The 7,184-nt window shown below is 40.7% G+C and overlaps 1 pseudogene; it reads left to right on the top strand.

The window, feature by feature from the left end:
- Positions 1-5,132: 5,132 nt before the first annotated feature.
- On the top strand, positions 5,133-7,184 carry LOC122426774 (annotated as a pseudogene).

Below are 7,184 nucleotides of genomic sequence, written 5' to 3'. Positions count from 1 at the left end.
AGGCTGACTCTGACTTTCTGACCACTTGCGCTGTTCCCTTACCTCCTTTATTATTTTGGTTCATTGGAAACTCTGGTGACAAAAGTACACAAAAGCCATTCACCGAAATTGCTTTTAGTCCCTAGTATTCCGTAGTTAGCACATGAGTTTGGAAGGAAGCCAGAGGTGATTTGTGAGTGGGTCCTCTGCACTCACCAGTTCTTCCCTGGACAGGAGGCAGATGTAGGGACACCACAGCAGCCCTTCCTTGCAGCCCAGAGACTGCAATCACACTACCTTGCTAACTGAAGAAAAAGTTTCAGTTTCCTTAGAAATTCACACAAAAATTCATTTTTTCTGCTTAGAGTTGTTAACCACAGAAATGCATCATGTTATTGCAGACAAACCTATGGTAACAAATCTGTGTGAGTGTATGTGTGTGTGTGTGTGAATCACTCAGTCATGTCTGACTCTTTGTGACCCCAGGGATTGTATCCTGCCAGGCTCCTCTGTCCATGGATTTCTCCAGGCAAGAATACTGGAGTGGGTTGCCATTCCCTTCTCCAGGGGAACTTCTGGGCCCAGGGATAGAATCTGGGTCTCCTGAATTACAAGTGGATTCTTTACAATCTGAGCCACCGGGGAAGCCCAACAAAAGTATACCTTTATTCAAACATCAAACCTTTGAAAAGACAACACAAACAATAATCAAACAGAAGTAGATTACATTTTGAAAATTTGTGGAACAGGATCTCTTAAGTATCAATAAACTCATGGAAAATATAACTCCTCTCTGCCTTTTGGAAAACCGGTTACTATTTAGTAGAAACTTAGTTTTGTTTAGGCATAAGTGACATAACAATTCAAATTACTAAATATTTGATAAATGAAATGATATAGAAGTGAAATATTGAAAAAGTGATAAACTATAAAGGACTATTACATATAAAAACCTTAGTAGTATTTAAGATTTGGTAAATCATTTTGATAGTAATTTCAAATATATGTTCATATATTAATTTTCAAACTTGAGAAAGAAGGGTGTTTTACTTGTTTAATATCTAACAGTTTGCTATTTCTCATTACTTGGCAATATTCATGATCTGAACACAGCATATGATTTGTGATCATTAAGAGTAAGGAGAAGAAAAAAAAAAAAAAAAGAGTAAGGAGAAGGCAAGAGCAAACTATGTGAGCTGAGTGCGCCCTGCTTTCCCCCATCATATTTCTTCAGGACAAAAGTTAAGGCTGAGCCACGAGGACATGAGGGTCAACATTAAAGACGTTTGGGATTGTAGGGGTCACAGGGCAGAGTGAGTATAACCAAGCATGAGAAAAGAACAGCAGGAGGCATTTCTGCCGTTGATGAGAGCAAGTGCCAGGCCAAGCAGACTACACACACCTGATGCCCAATGAGAAGTGGAAAAGTGCCCACGAGATGCCAAACACCAGTGATGAAGATGTACGTCAACAGAGATATGACTAGCAACTTTTTCAAAGTACAACCTCAGCAAAATGGCCTTAGATCACAGTCTGCACAAGCCAACAAAATCCTTCGAAGAAAGTTTCTGCCTGAATTAGCACAACCCAGTGTCACATATTGCTTCTTTACATTCATGTGCATGTATCCTGCCCAAAACAACTTATTGTGACCTTACAGGGATGTAAGGTCATTGCAGTCAGTCATTGCAGTCAGTACCAAAACCAGCAGGAATTCAGATTTCATTGCAATTTTAATGAATAATTGAGAGTAAAAATCTGAAGACTTTAATAAACACAATCCAAGAGTTATCACAATTTTTCAACTAGAAAAAATTTTTTTTTTTTTTTTTTTTTAGAAAAATTTTTGTATTTGTATTTCTTCTTTGAAAATACATTGTCCATATGAGTTTGGGCAATGGCTCAGAAGATAAAGAATCTGCCCACAATGCGGGAAACCTGGGTTTGATCCCTGGGTTGGGAAGATTCCCTGGAGAAAGGAATGGTAACCCACTCCAGTATCCTTGCCTGGACAATCCCATGGACAGAGGATCCTAGCGGGCTACAGTCTATGGGGTCACAAAGAGTCCAACATAACTGTGTAACACATTTTCATTTTCATATCCGCTTGGCTAATAAGGTAACAGTACAGTTAGTTTCAATGATGTTTGCAAATGATTTTGTAAACTGAACCAGTAAAATAACATTAACCATGAAAGTTAAGTGGGACTTCCCAGTTGACTCAGTGGTAAAGAATCTGCCTGCAGCACAAGGAGACAAGAGTTCACACCTCGGGTTGGAAAGATCACCTGGAGAATGAAAATGGCAACCCACTCCAGATTCTTGCCTGGGAAATCCCATGGTCAGTGGAGCCTGGAGGGCTGCAGTCCGCAGGGTGGCAAAGAGTCGGATGGGACTGAGCACACACACACATGCAAGTTAGCACTAACATTTTTTCTGCCAAGAAGAAAAACAGTCAAAAACTGAAAACAAATTTTAAGTTTACTATATTGGAATTAAATTTTTTCCTGGGGAAAATTCACTTTCCACCATAGATACAGAATTATATTTTCTATCTTTGGACAAATAAATGCTACTTTTTCTGCCTTTGCAGAGAAGTCTGCCCTTTCATGAATTCCCACACTTTTTGTGTCTCTTTTTTCCATAATTCTGCATTCCAGCCTGTATCCTATCAAACAATCCATTAACACAGGAACAAATGTGCTTTGTAATCAAAATTATTTTTATTAAATTTTCTTTTCCAGTTCTTTATGCTTCCCATTCAGTGGCCCTCAATAATTCATGATTATAGAGAGTACCAGCTTTATTTATAGGAATTATAAAGAATCTTCAAAACATGAGGAAAAAGAATTTAATGAACACATTTCTAATTACTGAAAACTATGTTTAAGGATCCGGGGGGAAAAAAATGTGTTCTAAGAATTTCTCTGCCTTTAAAGAACCAATATCTACTAAAGAAAACAGAAAAGAATTTTCATTGTATGTACAGCATGAGTCAAAGTGTACAAAGAAACATGAGCTATCTTAATTAATATATCTTAAGTATGGGATTTCCTCAAAAAAAAAGTGAAAATTGGAAATACCATAGGACCCAGCTATTCCAATTCTAGGTATTTTTCCTAAGAAAATGAGAACCGTAATTTTAAAAGACATAGATATTTCTATGTTCCCTGCAGCATTATTTAAAAAGCCAAGCCAAGATATACAAGAGCCCTAAATGTCCACCAGCAGATAAATGGATAAAGAAGATATAGTACATACATTCAATGGAATGCTACTCAGCCGTAAAAAGGGAATGCCGTTTGTGACATGAAAGAACATAGAGTGTATTACGCTAAGTGAAATAAGAGTGAGAAAGACAAATACAGTACAATTTCACTTGTATGTGGAATCGTTAAAACAAAACACACAGCATACATAAGAAAACAGAAAAAGAGTCATAGATACAGAGGACAAATGTGATTGCCAGAGACGAGAGATGATAAAAGAAATTGGAAAGGGAGATTAAGACTTACAAGCTTTCAGTTACAAATAAATGAGTAAGGAGTTGAAATATACAGCATGGAGACTATAGTCAATAATGTAAGTTCGCTTGCAGATGTAACTAGAATTATTGTGGGGATCGTTTGTAATCTACAGAAGCATTAAATCATTATGATGGGCGCCTGGAACTATCATTGTTGTAAGTGAATTACACTTCAATTTTTAAAAAAAGTACAAAGAACTAGGAAATAAGCAAGTCCTACACAAATCTCTACTAAATTCTCCATGGGTGCAATGATTCTCTTTTCATGAATAATGACATGTTTAATAATAAAGACTGAAATTTTGAAGAAAAGATTCAAAATAGGAAAGTACATCATAGATCAGCATTAAACAACTCAGAAATGAATGCACATTGCTCCAAAGATTAATAAAACATTGAAAATATCATTGTAGATAAATTTTAAATTAAGAGAAATACAATAAAAATGTATTATAAGAAAGTAGAGGGGATGAAGGAAATTCTTAAACCCTACTGAATAAATATATTTCTGGAAAATAAATACAGCAAAAAAATTACAACTTATTTGATGAATGTGTCACAAGTGGAAGATAGATCTGATATATGAATGATTAGAAAAATTTGGAAAAAAATCAAAGCCAAGATGGAAAGCAAATACTAAACATTATCATGCAAATTATTCTGAAAGTAAAAAAAAGTTTGAAACTTTATTAAACAGAACTGTGAGAATTAACTTGCAATGACTAATAGCAAATGATGTTCTGGAAATATTATTGGGCTTTAAAGAAAAACAAAAGGCCTCTGGATATCTAGAATAAAAGAACAAGTGACATATAAAGAAACAGAAATTAGAGTTTTATCAACCTTTATGGAGAGAAATACCCTGTGTTGGAAGTAAACAGGGCAACACAGTTAAGATACTCAAGGAGAGACGTGATGATTCATGAATTCTTTTCCAGACAAACTGATTGGGTATCAAAAGTCCATACATCCAAGTCATCATGAAAGATCTAAGGTAATAACGTTACCTTGACTAATGGGAAAAAGAGACTTCAGAAAACAGAATCCTTTGAAAGACAGACACAAGGACAGATGGTAAATACTAAATTTACAGTTCCTTACTCAAATGAGACTGAATGAGCATTCCATGAGAGAGGCAGTGGACACTAGGGTGACTGCTTTATAATTATCCACTGAGTCCTACCTCTTCTCAGAGTGCTTTCTATGTGTGTTTGATTTTATGGAAAATTATTTTAAAGGCAACTAGATGGATAAATAAATTTTAATAAAAGAAACTTTAAATATAGAACAAACATACATAACTGAACATATAGAAGATAAACACACATAATAGAAAAAACTGTAGATCAAACTAAAACTAAATCTATACGACCAAACAACTGAGCTTGTACTGAATACAGGCCTCAGGAGATGAGCAGTGAGCCCTCTCTCAGTGTTGGTCCAGATAAGGCTCCTGATGGCGTGTGGGCTCCATCCTCTAGAAAGGCCCAGCCTGGAGTCCAGGATTGAGACCAGAGCCTGCAACACAAACACAGGTTATGGAGTCCGTAGGGAGGTGCAGAGTCAGACAGAAGAGGGTTTTCTGGAGAGGCTGTGCAGGACCCAAGAACAGCCTCGGGATCTAGACATGACCTTGGGCCCTGATGTCCCCGACGGTCAGTCCACAAGGCACTGGGTCTGTTTGCTGCTCTTTGCTGAGGGAGTTGTCTGTTAGTAGGGAGTGTCTAGAAAGGTCCCACAGGAGTAATTCCTCCTGGGTATCTGGCCAGCAGTCTTCAACTGACAGTTGCCCTGGACAGTGAGACTGAGGCAGAGGAATGGGGACTCTGGGATCTTGGACTAAAGGGCCAAGTCCCCCCTCCCCTGGGGCCCTGAGAGGAGCAGGAAGTCAGATGCCACGGGGAGTGGGGGAAACTGCCCACCCATCCTACACTCAGTACAACTGCTCCTGAGACCTGTGTATCAGAAATGGACAGACACCAGTAGTCTCTATTTCCCCTAATAATCCTTTCTAGCCCCCAGCCAAACTCTTCTGATGTTTATGATTTTAAAGTATTAATTGCTATTTTAATAAAAATATATATTGTGTATGTTTAGTGTACTGCAACATTAAAGTTTACAGAAGACGCTGTTTTTAAACTGTAATAAAACAAGTTATATGTTATTAATGACAGAATTGGAATAAAAAATAGAAGAATTGTGGGTTTGGGGGTAGTGTGTGTTGCTCAGGTGGACCTTGAATGTTACCCACAGGAGGGTAAGACGCAGACTGAGAAGACGATGGAGACGAAGTCCAAGGCTTCACCCCTTCCACTGTTTCCATCATGCACCAGGTCAGTGCCACCATGAGGAGCACCATGTTGTCATGGCCACAGCTGGAGCAGCCCAATGGCATCATCCTGGACTATGAGATCCGGTACTATGAGAAGGAACACAATAAGTTCAACTCCTTCATGGCCAGGAGCCAGACCAACACTGTATGGATCGATGGCCTGCAGCCTGGCATGGTATTCGGTGGCAGCTGGGGTGGTGTCCGTGGTGGCCATCTCCATTGTCTGCAGCAGGAAACATGCTTACAGCAAAGAAGCTGTGTACAGCAAAGAGGTCATCAGAGCAGGAGAGTTTGGAGAGGTGCACAAGGGGTGCTGGAAATTTCCGGGCAAGAGGGAAATCTATGTGGCCATCAAGATGCTGAAGGCTAGGTACTCGAAGAAGCAGCTCTGGGACTTTCCAAGCGAGGCGAGCATCATGGGGCAGTTTGACCATCCCAACGTCATTCATCTGGAAGGTGTGGTCACCAAGAGCCGGCCGGTCATGATCATCACGGAGTTCACAGAGATTGGTGCTTTGGATTCTTTCCTCAGGCAAATTACGGACAGTTCATGGTGATCCAGCTGGCAGGGATGCATCGCCGTGGGCATGAAGTACCTGGTGGAGATGAACTACATGCATCCGGACCTGGCTGCAAGGAACATTCTGATCAAAAGTCACTTGGTGTGCAAGGTGTCCGACTTTGGCCTTTCCCACTACCTTCAGGATGACACCTCACATCCCACCCACACCAACTCCTTGGGAGGCAGCATCCCCGTGAGATGGATGGCTCTGGAGGCCATGGCCAACTCTAAGTTCACGTCTGCCAGTCCTCTGGAGCTACTGGATTGTCATGTGGGAAGTCACGTCATTTGGAAAGAGACCCTACTGGGACACGTTCAACCAAGATGTTGTCAATGCCATTGAGCAGGACTACCGGCTGTCCCCTCCCACGGACTGCCCGGCTGCTCTACACCAGCTCATGCTGAACTATTGGCAGAAGGACCATAACAGCCAGCTCTGCTTTGCAGAGAGTGTCAATACCCTGGACAAGATGATCCGGAACCTGGCAAGTCTCAAGACTGTGGCTACCATCACCACGGTGCCTTCCCAGCCCCTGCTCCTCTGCTCCATCCCAGACTTCACGGCCTTCACCACCGTGGGTGACTGGCTCAGCGCCATCAAGATGGTCCACTACAGGGACAGCTTGCTCACTGCTGGCTTCACGTCCCTCCAGCTAGTCACCCAGATGACATCAGAAGACCTCCTGAGAATAGGGGTCACCTTGGCAGGTCATCAGAAGGCGATTCTGAACAGCATTCTGTCTATGAGGGTGCAGATGAGTCAATCACCAATGGCAATGGCATGA

The sequence above is a fragment of the Cervus canadensis genome, chromosome 2, assembly GCF_019320065.1.
Source record: "Cervus canadensis isolate Bull #8, Minnesota chromosome 2, ASM1932006v1, whole genome shotgun sequence".
Taxonomy (NCBI): domain Eukaryota; kingdom Metazoa; phylum Chordata; class Mammalia; order Artiodactyla; family Cervidae; genus Cervus; species Cervus canadensis.
This window is presented reverse-complemented; position numbering and strand designations above follow the sequence as displayed.